The following is a 20,196-nucleotide window of genomic DNA, read 5'->3' as shown; positions in this document are numbered from 1 at the left end:
ACAGTCTTAATTCCCATTTTACAGAAGAGGTAACTGAAGTCCAGAGAAGTGAAGTGACTTGCCCAAGTTTTCACAGGAGACAAGTGCTGGAGCTGGGATTAGAACCCAGGTCCTTCTGACTCCCAGGCCTGTGCCCTATCCACCAGGCCATAATGTTTCTCATTAGTGCTGCTGCTATTACTAGTACTACCACTACTACTATTATTAATAATATGACAATAATAATAATAATAATGGTATTTGTTAAGCACTTACTATGTATGAAACACTGCTCTAAGTGCTGGGGGGATACAAGGTGATTAGGGTGTCCCACGTGGGGCTCACAATCTTAATCCCCATTTTCCAGGTGAGGTACCTGAGGCACAGAGAAGTTAAGTGACTTGCCCAAAGTCACACAGCAGACAAGTGGCGGAGCTGGGATTAGAACACATGATCTCCGACTCCCAAGCCCGGCATCTTTCCACTGAGCCATGCTGTAGTCCTCCTCCCCCTCATTCTCCTCCTCCTCCTCCTCCTCCTCCTCCTCCTCCTCCTCCTCCTCCTACTACTACTACTACTACTGCTGCTGCTACTAGTACTAGATAGCTCTTATTATCATTACTACTAATAGTATAGTTACTATTATTACTAGTGATACTAGCAACTGTTCTATTGGTAGTAATTATAGTCGCAGTTGTCTAGTTGCCTGTTGGCAATCCTATGCTCCAAGCTACCATTGCCTGCAGTGACTGCCAGTTGCTGCGGCAGCTCAGAGTCCAATTACTGAGGCCTAGGAGAAAGAGCAAGGCAACCTGAGAGAAGAAAGGGACAGTGGACCGTCTGCTTCAGCTTGTATATGAATTCCTGGGGTAGGGAGTGAAGGGGAAGCTAGCCAGGAAAATCAAAAGTAGCGTAGAAATTAGTAGAATTCAGACCGGAAAAAGCTATACAGAATGTAACAGGTACCCAGCAAAACTGTAGGCAAAGAGAAGGGCGTGGACTTCCTGCATTAACACATCCAGGCATACGAGTTAATGAAGACCCACATCATTATTATTATTAATAATAATAGTAATAACAGTAATAATGATAATGATAGTATTTGGCAAGTGTTTACTATGTTCCAGCCACCGGCCTAAGCACTGCCGTGAGAAGCAGTATGATGTAGTGGATAGAGCACGGGTCTGGGAGTCAAAAGGTCATGGATTCTAACTCTGGCTCTGCCGTTTGTCTGTTGTGTGAAGTCACTTCACTTCTCTGGGCCTCAGTTACCTCATTAGACTGTGAGCCCGTCTTCTAGACCATGAGGCCGCTGTTGGGTAAGGACCGTCTCTATATGTTGTTGATTTGTACTTCCCAAGCGCTTAGTACAGTGCTCTGCATACAGTGAGCGCTCAATAAATGCGATTGATTGAATTAACGAATCTGTAAAATGGGGATTGAGACTGTGAGCCCCACGTGGGATGGGAACAGTGTCCAAACCGATATGCTTGTCTCCACTACAGCACTTTGTACACTGCGTGGCACTTAATAAGTGCTTAACAAATACCATCATTATTATTATTATTACCACCAAACTGGGTTGGACACAGTCTCTTTACCACATGGAGCTTATATTATTAATACCTATTTTACAAATTATATAGCTGAGAACCAAACAAGTGAATTGACTTGCCCAGAATCATAAAACGATGAGTGACAGAGTCACAATGAGAACCCAGCTCCTTCTGATTCCCAGGCCAATGTTTTATCCACGAGGAAATGCTGCTTCTCTTATCATTCACGCAGCATCCCTACAACTGAGGAGGAATGGCTTATCATATTGTTGAAAACATAAGAGGAGCCATGATCAGAGATTACGGACAGTATAACAACACTTCGTACTGACCATTCTCCCCAACATCTGCAGCATGAGACTTCCTTTGTCCTTGGGAAGGCTAGTGACTGTGGTAGCCATTGTTGTGACTTCTTGTATGCCATGAACTCCAAATCACAAAGACCCTGAAATTATGCTCCTCCAGTCACAGCTCCCTAATGACTTGTTTTTTATTTCGTGTTATGTGTATTTGTCTTTGTCTCTTATGCTGTCTTAATGTTTTATTGTTTCATTGCTCTCATTGTGTGTCCCAAGTACTCTCCCCCATCTTTATCCGTAGATTGTGAGCCTCTCAAGGGACAGGGTCTGTGCCTAATTCCTTCTTGTGTACTCTATCCCAGTGCTTAATACAGTGCTCTGCCTAAAGTAAGTGCCAAATAAATGCTATTTCTAATACTAGTAGTAATCAAGGTACTACTACTAGCAGTAATAGTAGTGGTAGTAACTAGTCCTTGCCACTTGCAAAGAAGCAGCGTGGTCTAGTGAAAAGAGCATGGGCATGGAAGTCAGAGAATGTGGGTTCTAATTCTGGCTCCGCCACTTATCTGCTGGATTAATTTGGGCAAGTCACTTAATTTCTCTGTGCCTCAGTTATCTCATCTGAAAAAATGGGGATGAATCAGTGAGCCCCACATGGGACAGAGAGTGGGTCTGATCCGTGAATCTTGCATCTACCCCAGCACTTAGTACAGTGCCTGGCACATAATAAGCACTTCACAGATACCACAAATTAATTATTATTGTACACTGGACCAAACCACTTCATTCTCCTTTACACTACCTTGGGATGTACCTTTTCTTCTCTGAGCAGTGAGAGGTCCAGAGAGGGGGGTTTACTGGAGCTGCAGCAAGAGGAATTAGGCTAGACAACAGGGAGCACCTTTCAACAGAATCAAGGCTAGGATATCCCTCTTAAAACCATCTGAGAAGTTGGACACTTTACGGGCAGGGGGATGGATGCAGTGACCTCCTCTCTTCTAGTCTGAGCACCGTAAAGGTAAACTACAGAAACAGAGGTGGCAGCATGGGAGTCAGAGAGGTAGAGTGGCCTAGTAAAGAGAACTGGCGTACAGGAATCTGGAGACGGGGCTTAAATCTCATCGTCATCATCATGATCATCATTAGTGGTATGTAGTGGGCATTTACTTTTTGCAGAGCACTGTATTAAGCACTTGAGAGAGTACAGTTCTGTTTTGTGCCTGCTGTGGAATCCTGAGCAAATCATTTCACTTCTCTGTGCCTGTTTCTTCATTTCGGTCATAGATCGTGAGCCTGGTGTGGGACAGGGGCTTGATCTGATATAACCATCTTGTATTTACCTTAACGTTTAGTAGAGTACTTGGAACATAGTGATTAACGAATACCGAAATTATGTAATTCTTAACCTTGGATTCTGGGTAGCTTGATGTAGAAGTAGCGATTTCTCAGAAATCTTGCCTTCTACCTCTGTGTACTCTCCCAAGCTGTACACAAGGAATACAGCTCTATAAATTCTACTAGGTCCTTTTCCCCTGAGAGCCGTCAGCGGGCTCCGTCTGAAGCCCGAGTTTGTGGTCTTCCTGACAGGGAAGCGCAAGATTAGGTGCAGACTCGGTGTCCTTGTGGATGATGAATCTCCTCCGAAGGGAGTTTTTCACTTCAGTCCAGGAAGACCCAGTGTTTTCTAAACCTGAGATGCGCCCGCTTTCTCCACGCACGTATTCTTCCCCTTATCCCCTCCCTCTTTCCCTTTCTCTAGGCCTTGGCAGCTGGACAATCGGAGGGAGTATCTCTGTCCCCCTGGGAGCAGTAGATCAGGATTCTAGCCCCAACACATCCGCTGGCCTGCTGTGTGACCTAGGTCAAGTCATGTCACCTCTATGGGCCTACGTTTCCTCATCTGTAAAATAATGTCTGATTTTTCTTCCCTTGTAGCAGTGTTGTGAGGATGGAAAATAAGCACTTTAGAATTTTTTAAAAAGTGCTAAGCAAGAAAACTAAGGCAGTTTTCTTTCTTATCTTGCTCCTGCTCTTTCTTCTCTTATTTTTCCTCCTCCTTTCCCTCCTTCTCCTCCTCTTGCTTCCCCTTCTCTTTCTCCTCCCTTCCTTATAGTAGCTTCTCTACGATGAGCAGCCTAATAAAGTCGGTATTGTTAGTGCCTTTGAGAAACCCGTGAATTCTGATAAATAAAAAACATGAGCCAGGCAGACCAAGCTAAAGAAGCCAAGCAGACATGACCAATGAAATGACAGAACAGTCTCTTCTGGAAAGCCCTTGTAACGTTGGGGTGTGTAGTCCAGAGAAAAGAAGGCTTCGAGTGGGGGTCGTGGGAAGGGCTGCATGATGTTTATAGTGATAATAAAAATAATAACGATGATATTTGTTAAGCACTTATAATGTGCCAAACACTGTTCTAAGCACTGAGGTAGGTACAAGGAAATCAGGTTATCCCACGTGGGGTTCACAGTTTTCATCCTCCTTTTCCAGATGAGGTAACTGAGGCACAGGGAAGTAAAGTGACTTGCCCAAAGTGACATAGCTGAGAAGTGGAGGAGCGAGGATTAGAACCCATGACCTCTGGCTTCCAAGTCCGTGCTCTTTTCACTAAGCCATGCTGCTTCTCTGAGGGTTAATATCCCTTACACTTTGAGCCCGGGTTGGGCCAGGGATTCTGTCCAGTCTGATTATCTTGTATTTACTCCAGGGCTTAGCACAGTACCTAGTCCCATAGTAATTGCTAAATAAGTATTACTATCATTATTATTAGTAGAAGTAGTGAAGAACAGGACTTCTCATATTCCCTGCAGTAGCAGCAGTAAGATTCTGATAGGCTTGTGGGGAGACCAACCGGACTCTGGGGTTTGGGTTTACAACCTGTCTCCCCCTGTAGACTGTGAGCTCATTGTGGTCAGGGAATGTGTCTGTTCATTGTTATATTGTCCCCTCTCAATCACTTTGTACAGTTTTTTGTACACAGTAAGTGCTCCATAAATACTATTGAATGAATGAATGATAAAACGGGAGATGCTCAAAGTGAGGCCCTGTCTGGGTTAGGTGATCTCTCAAGGAGCTAGGATTTTATAAGTCACTTAATCCTCATTCAAGCTCTCAAAGCACTCAATCGACTTGCCTCCTCCTACCTTATCTCACTGCTCTCCTACTAAAACCCAGCCTGTGCACTTTGCTTCTGTAATGCCAACCTACTCACTGTACCTCATTCTTGTCTACCTCACTGCTGAACTCTTGTCAACGTCCTGTCTTTGGCCTAGGGCACCTTCCCTCTTTATATCTGACACATTATAACTCTCTCCACATTCAAAGCCTTTTTGTAGGCATATCTCTTCCTTTCCTGACTGAGCCCTCATTTCCTCTTCTCTTTCTATTTCCTCTCTCCCTTCTGCGTCGCCCTTGAATTTACATCCTTTATTCACCCCTCACTCAACCCAACAACATTTATATACATATCGGTAATTTATTAAATTACCTTAATGTTCGTCTCCCCCTCTAGACTGTAAGCTAGTTGTTGAAAGTGAACATGTCAATCAACTCTATTACATTACACTTGCCCAAGCACTTGGTACTATGCTCTGCACACAGTAAACGCTCAATAAATCTGATTGATTGATTGATTGATTGATTGATCGCCGGAAGCCGTCGATCTGCAAGGGCAGCAGAGGGAGCACAAGAAATGATTTGGATGGCTGCCTCCCGCTTCAATGACTCTTACCTCAGGTGGTGGAGGGGGTGCTTTTCGGTCCATTTCCAGGCCCCCTGTCCGGCAGGGGTGCCCTGAAGGGCCTTTTCGGGGGCTGGAAACGGTTACAATCAGGAAAGCCCCTAGAGCTCCAGGAAGTGGAGGTAAGAAGCAGTTAAGCGCCAGTGAGGGGAGAGTGTGGTACAGCGTGAATGTTGGAGGAGGCATAAAGACCCTCTCTGTCACAGACCTGCTACCCAGAGAAACAGTCCTTTCCGGGAGCACGGGGCTAAATTAGAGGACTGGAGTCGGACGGAACCTGCTTCAAAAGCTGTAGAAAGAGCTAGCAAGGAGTCAAGCCGCAGGAAGATGATTCTCCATTCTGCGTGGAAGGGATGAGAGCACTGGGAGGAAGTGGGGAGAAACGGACTACAATTATCCGGAGAAGGGGGAAGGGAGGGGAGGTGGAGATTGTCACGTTAATGAGGTTGGTGGGTTTTCGCAGTTTTATGCAGTCATTCCAGCTAATTGCACCCAGAGAGCAGGTGTCTTAGGCTTCCTAGAAGGACCCCCATGAGAGAGAGGGGAAGAGGAAGAGGGAGGGAAGCTGAAAATCAGCTACTTAGGAAGACACAACAGGGGCAATCAAAGAAGAATTCACGGAGCTCTAGGGCCATAATCCATGAGGACTAGGTAACACAGTTACAGAGAGTCCAAAAAGAGGACAGGGACAGATTTCCCCCAGCACACACTCACTGGGTGTCCTGGGGAAGTCCCCAAAATTCTCTGAGCCTCAGTTTTTCCTTTATCAATCAATCAATCAATCAATCGTATTTATTGAGTGCTAACTGTGTGCAGAGCACTGTACTTAGCGCTTGGGAAGTACAAGTTGGCAACATATAGAGACGGTCCCTACCCAACAGTGGGCTCACAGTCTATAAGGGGGAGACAGAGAACAGAACAAAACATATTAACAAAATAAAATAAATAGAATAGATATGTACAAGTAAAATAAATGAATAAATACAGTAATAAATACGAACAAACATATATGCATATATACAGGTGCTGTGGGGAAGGGAAGGTGGTAAGTCGGGGGGGATGGAGAGGGGGCTCAGTTTAGGAAGGGAGAGAGGAAAGAGGGGGCTCAGTCTAGGAAGACCTCCTGGAGGAGGTGAACTCTCAGTAGGGCCTAGAAGGGAGGAAGAGAGATAGCTTGGGGGATCTGGGGAGGGAGGGCATTCCAGGCCAGGGGAATGACGTGGGCTAGGGATGACTACTACTACTACTACTACTACTACTACTACTAATAATAATAATAATAATAATGGTGACAGACACTGTACTATGTGCCAGGCACTGTACAAGCAAATCGGGTTGAACACTGTCCCTGTCCCACGTGGGATTCCCAATCTCAATCCTCATTTTATTGATAAGGTAACTGAGGCACAGATAAGGGCCACAGAGACTTGCCTAAGGTCACACAGCAAAGTGGAGGAGACGGAGTAATACCACTAGTTCCTTCTATAAGAAAACACTAACACACTCAGGGTAGCACTCTTGTGTCTTAGAATAGTAGTCCTAGTGTTTACTTTGTACCCGCTAGGTTCAAAGGAGTCAGCCAGTCAATCATATTTATTGAGCGCATACTGTGCAGAACACTGTAGCAAGCACTTGAAAAGTAATAGAGTCGGTGTACAGTTCAGCAAAAGAGTCAGCCCCTGCTCACACTGGGTTTTCAGTTAAGACGGGAAGAGACAGGCATCAAAACAAGTAAACAGGCATCAATATCAATAAATAGAATTACATATATATACATATATACATAAGTGCTGTGGGGCGGGGCGGGGGGAAGAGAGTGAGTCGAGGCAATGCAGAAGGGAGGAGGAGGTGAGAAAGGGGGCTTAATCCAGGAAGGCCTCTTGAAGGAGGTGAGCCTTCAGTAGGGCTTTGAAGGGGGAAAAGTGATTGTTTGGCAGTTTTGAGGAGGGAGAGCATTGCAGGACAGAGCTGGGGCATGGGCCAGGGCTCGACGGTGTGACAGGCAAGATCGAGGCACAGTGAGAAGGTTAGAACCAGAGAAGTAGAGTTTGCAGGCTGGGATGTAGAAGGAGAGAAGGGAGGTGAGCTAAGATGGGGCAAGGTGATGGAGCATTTTGAAATCAATAGTCTAGAGTCTAGTGGGGGAGGCAGACTTTAATATAAATGAATTACAGATGTATAACTAAGTGCTGTGGGGCTGGGGGCGTTGGTGATGAATAAAGGGAACATGGTAGAGCTCTTAGGCAGGGAAGGTCACTTGGAGGAAATGTGCCTCCAAAATGGCTTTGAAAGGGGAGACAGTCTGTAGGATATGAGAAGGAAGGGCTTTCCAGGTCAGAGGCAGTATTTGGGCAAGAGATCGGCAGTGACATAGACGAGATAGAGGTACAGTGCAAAGTTTAGCATTAGAGCAGCAATGTGTTCGGTCTGAATTGTAGGAGAGTAGGAAGGTGAGGTAGGAGGGGACAGTGTGACTGAGTGCTTTAAAGCAAAATGTGAGGAGTTTCTGTTGGTGGCGAATGGGCAAACACTGGAGGTTCCTGATGAGTGGGGAAATATGTGCGGAATGTTTTTGTAGAAGAATGAACAGGGCAGCTGAGTGAAGTATGGATTGGAGTAGGGAGAGATAGGAATCAGGGAGGTCAGCAAGGAGGCTGATAAAATAATCAAGGCAGGAAAGGATAAATGTTTGGATTAACATGGTAACAGGTTGTTTGGAGAAGAAAGGGCAGATTTTAGTGATTTTGCGAAGGTCGAACCAACAGGATTGAGTAATGGATTGATTGAATATGCGGGTTGAATGAGAGAGAGGAGTCAAGGAGAAGCAGCGTTGCTCAGTGGAAAGAGCACGGGCTTTGGAGTCCGAGGTCAGGGGCTCAAATCCCGGCTCCGCCACTTATCAGATGTGTGACTTTGGGCAAGTCACTTAACTTTTCTGCACCTCAGTTACCTCATCTGTGAAATAGGGATTAAGACTGTGAGCCCGCCGTGGGACAAACTGATCACCTTGTAACCTCCCCAGCGCTTGGAACAGTGTTTTGCACATAATAAGCGCTTAATAAATGCTATCATTACTATTATTAAGGATAACTCCTAGGTTATGGATTTGTCAGACAGAAAGGATGATGGTGCCTTCTACAGTAATGGGAAAGTCAGGGGGAAGACAGGGTTTAGGTGGGAAGTTAAGAAGTTCTGGTTTAGCTGTATTAAGTTTAAGGTGACACGAGGATGTCCAAGTAGAGATACTTTGAAGGCGGGAGGGAATGTGAGATTGCAGAGAGGGAGAGAAATCAGACTGGAGATATGGATTTGGGAACCATCCGTTTAGAGGTGGGATTTGAAGGTATGGGAGCAAATTAATTCTCCAGGGTGTAGTGGAAGAATAGGAGGGGATCCAGAAATGAGCCTTGAGGAGCTCCCACCGTTAGAGAATGGGAGGCAGAGGAGGAGCCCATGAAAGAGACAGGAAACGAATGGCCGGAGGGATAGGAGAACCAGGAGAGGACAGTTTCAGTGAAGCCGTGGTTGGATAATGTTTTCTGGGGAAGGGAGTGGTCGACAGTATTGAAGGAGGCTGAGGGGTCGGGAAGAATTAGAATGGTGTGGAGGCCCTAGAATTTGGCAATAAGGTCATTGGTGACCTTTGAGAGGGCGGGGTCTGCGAATTGAAGGAGATGGAAGACAGATTGGCGGGGATCAAGGAGAAAATTGGAGGAGAGGTGCTTGAGACAGCGGGTGTAGACAACTCGTTCAAGAGGTTTGGTAGGCGGGAGATGGGGTGGTAACTTGGAGAGCGCCTTAGGGTCATGGGCGGGGTGGGGGGAGGGGTTAGGGTAGGGGAGACATGGCTATGTTTGGAACTAGTGGGGTAGAATCCATTGGATAGTTAACAGTTGAAGATGACAGGGAAGGAAGAAGGGAGGGGCAGGAGTTTCGACAAGGTGCGAAGGAATGGATTCAGATGCGCAGGTGGAGCGGGTGGATTTTGAGAGACGATAGAAAATATTCTCTGGAGATACTGGTGGCAAAGCAGAAAGTTGAAGAGGGGGAAGGAGAGGGGAGGTACTATGGAGGGACAGGGAAAATTTAAGGGAGATCACACCTGATAATGAAAATTTTCTCAATAATAGGTGTCAGGTCACTAGGGGAAAGAGATGGGGGAGGGGAAGGGACAGAGGGTTTGAGAAGGGAGCTAAAGGTCTGGACCAACTGGCGAGGGTAATTGACATGGGTGTCAATAGCGATAAATTAATTACATATCTGTAATTTATTTATTTGTATTGATGTCTGTATCCCCCCTCTAGAGTGTACGCTCGTTGTGGGTAGGAAATGTGTCTGTTTATTATTGAATTGTACCTTCCCAAGTGATTAATTCAGTGCTCTGTACACAGTAAACCCTCCATAAATGTCAGTGAATGAATTAATGACCGAGTAGAGAAATAATTTTGCCGGGCAGCTGAGAGGGCAAACACTAAGAACAAACCAGAGATATGATACTTTCTTTGCTCACAAGGACCTTCCCCTCTAATGGAGGGATACAGACAAACGTTTACTTAATCGTAACAGGGGTAGTTGAGAAGCTATTACTTTGTGCCAAGAGCTGGGGTAGGTATAGGACCATCAGCTCATATACAATTCCTGTTTCACGCGAGGCTCCCAGTTTAAATAGGGGGGAAAACAGGTATTTAATCCCCGTTTTGAAAATGAGGAAACTAAAGCACAGAGAAGTTAAATGACTTGCCCAACGTCCCAGCAGTCAGATGGCACTTACAGGATTAGAACCCGGGTACGCTGATATTCTGGTTCGTGCAGGTTGATTGATGCTGAGGATGGAAGGGAATTGTGTCCAGGCTGGATGGGGGTCCGCACCATTGAGGACAGAATAAGGTGGACATTTGAGATAATAATTCGGTCCTGACCAGGACGGAGTTTCTCTCAGTAGAACGGGGAATAGGCATGGGGTTAGATTTCCTTCTCTCACCCCTCTCCATCCTTCTGGAACTGTGATATCCCAGAGGTTTCCCCGATATTTAGGGTGAGGGCAGTGGAAAGGGTTTCTGAGAGCCTCGGGGGCTCCCCGAGACAAAGACTAGCTCTGCACCTGCCCGGGGGTGCTTTTGGATTACGGTCCTGGCCCAGGAGGAAGGGTCTGTGATCATGCCTTGGGGAAAGGAAGGGATCTGTGGTCCCGAAGTCGGGGGTTGTCTCTGGGGTTCCAGGCTTAGCTATCCCATATAATGAATTAAGGGGCTTTAGAGAAGCAGTGTGCCTTAGTGGAAAAGAGCTTGAGGCTGGGAGACAGTAAACCTGGGTTCTAATCTCAGTTCCGCCATTTGCCTGCTGTATAACCTTGGGTAAGTGACTTAACTTCTCTGTGACTAAAATTTCCTCACTTGTAAAATGAGGATTCGATAACTGTTTAATTCACTACTTGGACTGAGATCCCCGTGGGGGGTCAGGGACTATATCCGACTTGATTTTCCCAGTGTTACTTATCAGATGTAAAAAGCTCCTTCTGCCACCAGGTGGCATCATCTTCCCACATTGCCATTATGAACCCGGGGAGGATCGCCGGTTGGAATAGGAGGCCGGGCAAGGGGAACAGAGTTTTTGTGGGAGAGAAGTCTGCTAGCCTTCTGGCCCCTTACCCCCCCTACTCCAGGACCGGGCCTTATCTTCTCTTCTTAATAAGCGGCCCTTTCCAGGACAGAAAGACTTCTGTTCTGGACAGCCTGATGACCTTGTATTCTACCCCAGTTCTTAGAACAGAGTGCCTTAGAACTCTGTGCCTGGCACAGAGTAAGCACTTTACAAATACCATTATTATTATTCAGGGCTTAGAACGGTGCTTGGCACATAGTAAGTGCTTACCAAATTCCATCATCATTATTATTATTATTACTCCGCCGAGACTCCCAGGAGCCCCCACGACCTCAGGGGCTTGTGTGACACCAGCTTTCGCAGCTGTGACCTTGTTTCCTCTGCGGGGAGAGCAGCGTTCAAGGAGGTCCCATCTTGGGCCGGCGGGTCCTCACGGCCCTCCAAGGTCAGACGCCGGGCTAAACTGTGGACGCCCGGGCCCTATTCGTGCCTCCTCGTGCTCTGAGCTCTTCTCCGGGCCCTCCTGTGCCCTCCTCGTGCTCCCCGTAATGCTTTCCATGTGCTCTCAGTCTAACCCATACTCGCCCTCCCTCATGCTTCCATTTGCGTATTCTGCTCTCATCTCGTGGTTCGTACGTATCTCCTTCATGTACCCCCTCGTACTCTCCTTATGTTCTTCTCGTGGCCGGCACATTCACGCCTCATCTCCTCCAAGAGGCCTTCCCAGACTAGTTCCCACTTTTCCTCATCTCCCACTCCCTTCCGCGTGACCCTGACTCGCTTCCTTTACTTTTCCGCCCTTTTCCCCCCCACAGCACTTATATGTAATTAATCTGTAATTTTATTTATTTATATTGCTTGCCCAAGGTCACACATCAGACAAGTCGCGGCGCTGGGATTAGAACCCATGTCCTCTGACTCTCAGGCCCGTGCTCTTTCCACTAAGCCACGCTGAGTACATTTCTGGCTGTCTTGTCTCCTCACCGCTGGCCTCCCTGAGGGCCTGGAATTGAAGCCAGCACCCGAGTGCGAATGGCTTTCATGCTGGGTCCAGCGCCAATAAGGAGTCTGAGTTTGGCCACAGAACCCCGCCCCGACTCTATCGGCTCCAGCGGTTCTGTGGACGCTGCGATTGGGCCGCGCTGTCCTCCCTAGCCTAGGTCATGCAACATTCCTGGGCATCCCACCCCTCCTCCCACCCCCCATCCTCCACAAACTGTTGCAGCGGCGAAGCCATCTCTGGCCCCCTTCCCTGGCCCCCTCCCTTTCCTCCCTAACGGCGGGCAAAGATTTCCTGCAATCTGAGCCCTGGGCGGGGGCGGGGCTCTGGCCTTTAGCCGTGCAGCCAGAAAGAGGTGTTTCCCAGCCTCCTTTTGCGACCCCCACCTCACCAGAGGCTGGGCGGGGGGCGGGGGGGGTGAGGGAAATAAAATTTCCCAAGAGTACTGGGGGGTGATGGTTTTAGCGGAAAGGACAGGGAATGGGTTTGTCAGGGTGGGGGAGGGAGCGTCTATTCATCCTCGGGAGTGCGACGCGGGCGGGGGATGGGGAGCGGAAGGGAAAAAAGCCAGTCCAGGGCCTGGTGGTTCTAATCCCACTCGGCGCGCGGCTCCAGGTTCAGCCCCCTCGGACTGGGTGCTGGACTCCGGCCAAACTCTGCCGAGTCCTCTGGCCGACCCTGACCTTCCTTCTCTGCCCAGGCAGCTCTCTAGACCGCGCTTCTGGAGTCAGATAGCGTAGGCAAAACCCTCCCGAATAGCCGTTTCATGCAAGCCTCAGCGGTGCCTGACGATCACGAATGGGTCGGATCCTGATGGCCCCAATGCCGGCAGCTTTAGGCTCGAATCCTTGGCTGCGGAAGCAGGAGCTCAGTTAGTGTGTAATCCCCACCATGACGCCTCTGGGGCCCGGCCACAACGCAAGACAGAGGTAGGCTGGGGAGAGAAGTAACTGTGCCCTCGTTTCCCGTACCATTGGCCTTGCCCTTTTACCTCCTGTCTCTGGGAAAGCACGTTTCGGTTCCTAGTCACTTTGCTCCTTTTCATCGTTAAGTCTTTAACGCCTGGGGCTCGAAGAGACCTAAAACGATCAATCAATCAATAAATCAACGTTATCTTGGGATAATACAACAGAATAATCAGCCATCTTCCCTGCTCCTGCAGATCTTACAGTGTAGAGGAGGAGACAGACATTAACATAATTAAAGAAACAATTTATAATCCACAATTTAAAGATATGTACCTACGTACCCTGGGGTTGAGGAGAATATCAAATGCCCAAAGATCACAGATCCAAGTTCAAAGATGACACAGAAGGGAGAGCGAGCAGGGGGAAAGAAGGCTTAATTGAGGAATGCCTTTTGCAGGAAACCCTAAGTCACCTAATGTGCTTTAGGTCAACTAGCCCATCCCCCTGTATGTAGTAAGGACAGAAAGAGCTCTCCATCCCTTTCCTCGGCTGACTCGGGAGCGAATCTCCGCACTAGTATCATGTTACATAAGGATCTAAAATGGGCAGGGCATCCCTGCCCTCTCCCTCCCCACCCTAGTTCTAGGCCCCCTCTTCAGTCCCCAGCCCCGCTGGAGGGCAGAAAGGGGATGGGGAGTGCGGGAATAGAAATCTCTGGACACCGACCCTCCCGTGTAACGCTCCCCAGCGGCCGGCCAGCCTGAAAGGCCCAGGTGGACCCTATCAGCGAAGCGGGCTGCCAATCCTTTCTTATTAAAGCGTCACTTTCATACTTCATTAGAGCTACCTCTTAGATTGGATTAGGCTGGAGCAGCGGCCACACCCCACAAAGCCTCTTTCGCAGAGGCGGGGGGACACAGGGTCAAGCTGGAAATAGTGAGGGTGCAGGTTCGAACTTTGTACCTCTAGCCCTTCCACGGATTTTTACCGCAGGTCCGGCAAACAATGTAAGGGAAGGAGAGATGATTTCTGTTTATGGATAGAAGTTTGGAGGGAAGATGCTGGGAAAGGCCCTTTCTTGCATCAGGGAAGATTCAGGTTAGACTCTGGGATGGTCACTGTGGCTTGGAGAAAGGCTGGTCCCCCTGGAGAAATATCCTTCGCTCGCCACATCTTCCTCGCCCTACCGCTGCTGACAGCTCCCTTCAGTCCAGGGTGATTTGGAGGCAGACCTGTCTGTAGGACTCGAAGATGGAGGAAAGATCTCAAGGCTACAGGTGGCGGCGAGTCACTGAGTGCGGAGGGCAAAGGCGGAACGAAGCAATGGGGTGAGGAGAGTGAGGGGATCTGATGAAGCAGAAAGCGCTATGGGGATCTGATGAAGCAGAAACTGTTGCCGAACTGTACTTTTCAAGCAGTTAGTACAGTGCTCTGCACATGGTAAACGCTTAATAAATACAATTGAATGAATTATTGAAAGAAAGTGCGATTTCAGTCCTTTCTGCTTGAATATTCTCGTGTCTGATCTGAGACAGAGAAAGGGAGCGAAATGGAGCCCAGACAATTTGTGGGAGAAAATGGCTTAACTTCCACAGCAGGGAACACCGACTCCATCGCCCCCACTGAACTGGCTTCTGCTCTGCAGGGATTTCCAATATCCCCAATTAATGATTGATTATAGTATTTGTTAAGTGCTTACTATGTGCCAAGCACCGTACTAAGGGCTGGGTAGATACAAGTATATCGGGTTTTGCACAGTCCCTGTCCCACATAGGACTCACAGTCTTAATCCCCATTTTGACAGACGAGAGAATGAAGGCACAGAGAAGTGAAATGAATTCCCCAAGGTCACACAGCTGACAAGTGGCAGTGCCAGGATTAGCACCCAGATCCTTTTGTCTCCTAGGCTCCTGTTCTGTCCACTAGGCTAAACTGCTTCTCTGAGTAGAAACAATATAATCAGTTTGGCCTCAGTCCCTGTCCCACATGGGACTCACAATCCAAGTGGGAGAGAGAATAAGTATTGAATTTCCATTTTACAGATGGAGAAACTGAGATACAGAGAAGATGAGTGACGTGCCCAAGGTCACATAGCCGACAAGTGGCGAGGAGGGGAATTAGAACCCAGGTCCTCTGACTCTTTCTATTAGCCCTCGTTGCTTCCCCAATGAACTCAGAGCCATCCCTCTGACCCTCTTAGCAGTTCCTTCCTCTTTCCTCCTCCCTATTCTTTTTCTCCTCAAGCACCATTCCCCCCTCGTCCCCGCGACTTAGCAATTTTTAGAGGGATTGGACGAGGGCCGAGTTTAAAGACTGGATTATTCCTGTCCAAATTCTGATTAAAATGTGGCAAGGTCTCGGCCGATAAGACTAATCTCGCCGCTGCGCCGGGACTATCGGCCGCCGCTCAGGTGCGCTCTCGAATCCCTACTTCCCCTACCCGCAACTGGACCCTTTTCCTCTGTCTAAATTACCTGATCCTAAGGACTTCAGAGGATCCTCAGACACATTTTGTCTCACCTCCCATCTCCTGACGAGGGGTCTCGGCTTCAGTAAACCTCTTAAGTAGAGGATCTAATGTGTGATGGGAACCGTTTCTGCTCACAACGCTCCCCTCCATTTAAGTCTTCTTAGAATTTACCCTTAAACCCTCTAGCTGCTACCTCATCCCCCGCCGTAGATGCCACATAGAGTGTTTTCGGAGCGGCGGGCATAGGGTCCGGCCATATAATAATGGTGACATTAGGAATAAAAATAATAGTGATAAAAGCAACAACAATAGCAATAATAGTAGTAATAATGACCTAGTGGAAAGAACATGGGACTGGGAGTCAGGAGAGGCAGGTTCGAATCTCGACTCCTTCACTAGACTACCAAGTGATCTTGGACAAATCATTTATTCTCTCAGGGCTTCAGTTTCCTCATCTGTAAATGTAGGTAAAATACGTTGAGAGACCTGAGTGGGACTAAACTATGTCCGATCTCATAACCTTTTATCTACCTCGTGCTTAACAGAGTAATTAGTTAATCAATGTCATGACGGTAAACATCATAATCATGGTAATAACGTCGCATGACGCGGGCTGGATCCCTCCCGTTAAGCAGGTGGGAGACAAGGGTCTGCTCGCTAAACAGACCAGGATCCCGCGCTTGCTGCCGGCCGAGCAGCGGAACAGTACTGCAACACGTCCCTTCTCCCGCCCTCCCCGCCCCCTCCTCCCGCCATCTGCTCTCCTAACTGACACAAGCTGACTGGCTCGGTGGGGAGTTGGGGCGGTACGGGGACGTGGAGAGAGGATCAGGTTCAGGGTCACCGCGTCCAGGGAGCTTGAGAGCCTCGGAGAACACGACTCCACGAGCCCCTCTGTCACATCGGGAGAGACGAACCCTGGTGAGAGCTCTAAACCCCGACTCCGCCACATGTATGCTGTGTGATCTTGGACAAGCCACTTCACTTCACTGTACCTCAGTTTACCTCACCTGTAAAAGTATAAGCCCCACGTGAGACAGCCTGATTTCGCTGTATCTCCTCCAACGCTTAGAACAGTTCTTGGCACATAGTAAGCGCTTAATAAATCCCATCATTTTTGTTATTAACATTAGGAGGAGAGCGAGAGGCGAGAGTGGAAACTGAGCAGGTGGGGTTGGCTGGGGGGGAGGGGCAATCTTCGAACTGAGAAGGAAATTCCCATTCCCTCCTTTTCTACCTCAACGTGACCCCACAGGTTTCTGGGGGCAAAAACATGACTCTCAACTTCCCTACTCCGCTGTGGGCTGGATACCCTCCTGGGGCTGGAAAAGGTCCTAGGTTCTAATTCTGACTCTGACGCTTGTCTGCTGTGTGACCCTGGGCAAATCGCTTAACTTCACTGTACCTCAACTACCTCATCTGTAAATTCATTCATTCAGTCTTATTTATTGAGCACTTACCGTGTGGAGAACACTGTACTAATCGCTTTGGAAGTACAAGTCGGCAAGATATAGAGATGGTCCCTACCAAAAACGGTAAATGGAGATTGAGACGGTGAACCCCATGTGGGTTATGGACTGTGTCCAACCTACTTATCTTGTATCTACCCCAGAACTTAATGCAGTGTCTGGCAATAGTAAGCGCTTAACAAAATGCCACTATGACCGAGCAACAGGGCAGTTCTCTTATGCCCAGCCCCATTCCTCCTCTCTTCCCCATGCCTTTGTGCCCGTGGGATTGGCCGGACAACTTTACTTTCCGTAGCATTGACAGGCTAGATAACGAGGAATTAGAGTTTCTAGGGGTTCCTTCATAAGTAAGGGACAGTGAGGGTGACCTGCCGTGGAAACACGACGAAAGCCAAAAGTGCGACCATCCTAGACCCGGAATGGGAGCGGTGTGGAAACGGGGTTGGCAGGTTGTTCTCCTGTTCCACTCCGGTTTCCTGGGAAACCCGCTAAGGAAGTCTCCAGGTGATGGAGAAGGTCCGGGGCGGTGGAGATGATTCCATGACGGAGCTGGAGAGAGAACTCTGGCTGAGCTGTGTCCAGCCTACAGTGTCCACCAAGCAGAGAAAATAGGCAGATCTTGGTAGTCCCAGTGGAGACCCCGCTCGCCTCCATGGCTCTTCCCCCAGCCCCATCAACCACCATAGCCCCCGCCACACCCTTAACCCTTCCCCCAGTCCACCCCTGCAGTACTCCCAGGGAGAGGTGATTCAGAAAAATCCCCCAGGCGACCAACAGGTCGCTATGCCCGGCTAAGCGAGACGGCGGCAGCGTCCAAGGGCACTAGCCCAGATTATCTGTGGAAACGGGGTGTCACCTGCAAGAACAAACAGGGGGGAAGTGGTGGAGTAGAATGAACGATGATTGTGTGCCCTACCCACCCCACCCTGATATCTTTTGCCTAATTGACCTCGAGCACTGAACAGGCTGTGACTTCTCACTGTCTCTGGGACACCTCAACCTGGCAACCCCGACCCCATCCATTCCCCCCAGTGCAGAGTATGGCCTCCGTCCTCATCATTTCTCCTCTCTCTATTCCCTTCCCCTTCCCACCTCTTCCCTTCCCTTTTCTCTCCTTTCTTTGCAAACTGCCTTAAGACCTCTAGAGGAAGGAGTCAGTGGAGAACCCAGAAAATGGGCTTAGATCTAATAATAATTACCGCATTGATTATCGTGCTTATTAATTAATTACTGTATTTGTTCAGCACTCTCTATGTGCCAGGCACTGTGCTAAACGTTAGGATAGATACGAGATTATCAGATGGGACACAGTCCTTGTCCCACTCGGAGGTCAATCTAAGAGGGAGAAGTGTCTCCGTTTTATAGAGGAGGGAACCGAGGCCCACAGACATGACGTGACTTAGCATAATGAAATTATTTAAGTGCTTGCTATGTGCCAGGCTTTCCACTAAAGACTGGGTTCAGTGCAAAATGATCAGCAGTCGATGGAAGTGTTGATAGGCTCTTGCCCCAGAGCCAGGGCCCCCAGACCTTTAGGTAGACCAGTTCTCCCCTCCCTATCCCTTCTTCTTACCCTTTCCTCACTGCATTATTCAGTTCCACTGTTGAATTGTGTTGGATCACTAGCCTTCCCCCGAATCCTTCCTCAATCAATCAATCAATGGTATTTAGTGAGGGCTTTCTGTGTGCAGAGTACTGTAACCAAGCACTTGGTAGAATACAATATAACAGAAGTGGCAGACACGTTCCCTTCCCATAACGAGCTTACAGCTTAGAGAGGGCCCTTGGACCCCTGGACATTTCCCTACCCCGCTCGGATAAGATCGGTTCCAGCTGCATGTGATCCTCGCAGACTCGTCAGCGGCCCAATCAGAAATGGAGCAAGTTCCTCGCCCAGGTAACAACCCCGGACATCCAGGAGTCGGGGTTAAGAATAATAATTGTGATATTTGTTAAGCGCTTACTATGTGCCAGGCACTGTACTAAGCTCTGGGGTGGTTACAAGCCAATAGTATTGGACACAGTCCCTGTCACGCATAGGGCTCAAAATCTTAATCCCCATTTTACATATGAGGTAACTGAAGCCTAGAAAAGTGAAGTGATTTGTCCAAGGTCACACAGCAGAAAAGTGGCGGATCCTGGATTAGAACCCATGACCTTCTGACTCCCAGGTTCAGGCTCTATCCACTGGCAGGGAGAGAAGAACCGGAGAGATCCCTATCTCAAGAAGCTAGTACAGTGCTCTGCATATGGTGAGTTGGGGGAAGAGGGTAAAGAACACTGTCTAGGGTCCTGGAACCCCATTCCGGGACGGGGGGAGCGGAGGAAGATGGGGAAGGGAGTGCAAGAGACCCTAAAAATCACTGCAGAAACAAGAAACTCGGCAGCCCCCGAGTGGTGCCCAACAGGTTCATTAGATTCCCCTGCCCCCCAACCCCAGAGGTCACTGGGTCACTGGACGGTGGTGGACGCTGATGAGAGAAACCTAAAGGAGGAGACTAGCCTCAGGGGACAGCCGGACTAGATGATCTGAAGCCGGTGGACAGCTGGTGACCACCACCCCAACCCAGCTTCATTTTCTAACCAGCTGCCTCCTTCCTGTTGTTCGGAGATTATCCTCTCCATCCACCTGCTTCTAGCCCAAACAGCAGTGGGAATTATGGGGCTCTGAATGTCATCGGGGCAGGAACCTCATTCCATCACTCCTTCCATTGAACAAATCCAGATCTCCAGGAAGTTCCTCCTGCAGTCCATCCTCTGTTCCTCTTACTGTAAACAAAGCTGTTTCCCCAGTGGTGATGGAGGAGGCCTTTGTCACTACACCTTTAGCAGATCATTTCTTTCCTTCCTTCTGCCTCTTTTCTTGAAACTTAGCCTTTGTTCAAGGCTACTCATTCATTCATTCAATAACTAGTCATTCATTCATTCATTCATTCAATCGTGTTTATTGAGCGCTTACTGTGTGTAGAGCACTGTACTAAGCTCTTGGGAAGTACAGTTTGGCAACATATATAGACGCTCTCTACCGAACAACGGACTCACAGTCTAGAAGGGGGAGACAACAGAACAAAATATGTAGACAGGTGTCAAAAACGTCAGTACAAATAGAATTAAAGCTATGCAAATCATTAACAAAATAAATACAATAGTAAATATGTACAAGTAAAGTAAATGTAG

This window comes from Tachyglossus aculeatus, unplaced genomic scaffold, assembly GCF_015852505.1.
Source record: "Tachyglossus aculeatus isolate mTacAcu1 unplaced genomic scaffold, mTacAcu1.pri scaffold_102_arrow_ctg1, whole genome shotgun sequence".
NCBI classification, from domain to species: Eukaryota; Metazoa; Chordata; class Mammalia; order Monotremata; family Tachyglossidae; genus Tachyglossus; species Tachyglossus aculeatus.
Note: the sequence above shows the minus strand (reverse complement) of the source record.